This window comes from Macaca nemestrina, chromosome 15 (assembly GCF_043159975.1).
Source record: "Macaca nemestrina isolate mMacNem1 chromosome 15, mMacNem.hap1, whole genome shotgun sequence".
Taxonomy (NCBI): domain Eukaryota; kingdom Metazoa; phylum Chordata; class Mammalia; order Primates; family Cercopithecidae; genus Macaca; species Macaca nemestrina.
This window is the reverse complement of record NC_092139.1, coordinates 65,971,178-65,973,588: the sequence shown is the minus strand read 5'-3', so window position 1 is coordinate 65,973,588 and position 2,411 is coordinate 65,971,178. Positions and strand designations below refer to the sequence as shown.

Sequence of the window (2,411 nt, the reverse complement as noted above, 5' to 3'; positions counted from 1 at the left end):
GATGTGAGAAATGTCCTGAGTTGTTTGGAAACAAACTGTTGTATCAGTTTGGGAGTCATCAGAAAGTAAAATGAGTACATCAAAATCAAGAGACAGAAGAGAGAAAAATATGGTAGATAATGATTTTGAAGGCCTCGATAACCTACTAAAAAGTTTTAAAGCATAAACTATTTTAAATAAATCCCATTGCATATTTTAAGCAATGAAAGATTAATTGGGAAGCTGGAAAATCAGAGGCAAATTGTACACCCTGGGAAGGAGTTTATAGAGCCTGATTCAAACCATAGGATGAAAAATGAAATGAAAAGAAGGTGACAGGTGAACAAATGCACATTTCATTGGTGACTTCTTGTTATACTCCTTCAGTCATTATTAAGGAACCAATGCTTGCTCTTGGTTCCCAGGAAAGTGCCAAAGACTGTCCTAGGTTATTGTTTATCCATTCTGTCTATTTTATATGAACAACAGCAGTATTATTTTGGTAAGGGAGAAAAAAAAAGTATTTCTGAGATTTTTAATTTGAGAGACAGGACCATGATTGCTTTAACCAAGGTAGAGAATGCCTAAGTAACAAGCTGAAATGGTGTTAATGAAGGAAGGGCAGACAGTGGTAGTTATCTTAGATTTGATGTATTGATTTTTGGAAAGACAACCTAGTTGTTATACTAATAGGCAGTTGGGAACACAGATGAGACTGAAACTTGATAGAGATCTAGGCTGTAACAAAGATTTGCCGGTCAAATCTGAAAAGCAATCTTTTGGGAATGAATGAGTTTGTCCACGATAGTAGTAGGGAAGTGAGTAAGGAAGGACCAGAGGAGCTTGACGCTGAAGTAGAAAGAAAATACATTCATGCATACATTAAGTAATATAACATTAATACTATTTAATGTGTATTGAGGATTTATCATGGGTCAGATACTCAATAAAATGCTGTAAATTTTAAAGAACATTTTGTCTTCTAAACAACTCTGAGGCAATATTGCTATTCCAATTTCACAGAAAAGGAAATAGGTACAGAGAAGTTAGAAAATGTGGCCTGGGTGACACAGAAAGGATGTGGTAAAGTCAAGTTCTAAACTTCTATTATCTGATTCTACACTTTGAGCTTTTCTTCTCCAGGTTGTACTGTCTTTTAGGATGAAGTTCTAACTTCTCACGTATTTTCCTTCCTTAATAAAATAATGAATTACATTAATAAATGATAAAGCATTCTTTCATTTTTGCTATACACTCTACTTGAGAATATTACAATAAGCTTTTGGTATTTCCTTCCCCTCTCCTCCCCTCCCCTTCTTCCCCTCTCCTCCCCTCTACCCCTTTCCCCTCCCCTCTCCTACTCCTTTTGCCTCCCCTCCCCCCTTCCCTCTCTTTTCTTTCTTTCTTTTCTTCTTTCTTTTCTCTCTCTCCCCTCTGTCTCTCTTTCTTTTTTGTTTCTTAGGATTTTTACCTTTGTATCTGTAAGTAAAACTTGGTTTTGTTTTGTTTTGCTTGTTTGCTTTTTCTAGAAGATGTTTGATAAAAGATTCTGGGAATGTAGACTGTCCTTAAGTCTTATATGTATTTATAATTCTTACATGCATTTATATGTATTTCAACACATGAAAATTGGAGCAACTTCCTTAACCACGAGAGTGTCTGTTGTTTTTTTAGTTGTTGTTCTTGCTGCCACTATTGGTTTCTGTCATTCCTGGCTGGGAAAAACGTCAATTTGATTTTAGGCTTGGGTTGGAAGTAGGAGTCAGCGGAAAGAGCAGTTGACATTACAGGTGGGAGAGGAATTGATGGCAAATCCAGGTCCTGGTAACATAGCTATGAAAGGGGATGCTAACAGTGGTGCACAGGTTTACCTTGGGATAGCGGTATATATCTCTCCTAAACAAAAGGAAGAGAAAAGAAAGAATGAGGATACAGAGTAATTTCTGCTGGAAATTTATATCTCCTACAACAAAACTGGATTAAGCAATGGGTAAAAAATCATGGGACTGGGTATTTACCCATATCATTAATTCAGAAAAAAAGTGTGATAAACAATAGATAGACTCCTTTTTTATAGAAAGGTTGGTTTTGAAATAGAGTGCTGTGCAGCTCCAGCACTGAATGTGGAATGATGTTGTAACCAAGGCAGAAATGCAAAATTTGGAAGTTTATTTACTTTTCTCTCTCATGGAATTTCCTCATGCACTGGCACCCTTTGGGTGTGTGGAAAATGAATAATTGAAAACAAATATTTGCAAATTAATAAGTCACGGTGTGTTTAGTTAGTGAATCTTTTGATTATTCATCATAAGTGAAATCACATGACAACAAATAACTAATAAAGAGTAGCAATGCAAATTAGTACATAAGCTATCCTAAATGTAAAGGCAGGTGCTTTATATATCAATTATGTGTCATTTTTAACTTAAGAT

The 2,411-nt window shown here is 35.5% G+C and overlaps 1 long non-coding RNA gene across 1 annotated transcript; it reads right to left on the bottom strand.

The window, feature by feature from the left end:
* Positions 1–861: 861 nt before the first annotated feature.
* Positions 862–1,797, bottom strand: LOC139358905 (uncharacterized). Its single transcript, XR_011614398.1, has 2 exons — positions 1,451–1,797; positions 862–1,172 (listed from the first exon to the last, which is right to left on the bottom strand). It is a non-coding gene; the product is annotated as an uncharacterized lncRNA (long non-coding RNA).
* Positions 1,798–2,411: the final 614 nt, after the last annotated feature.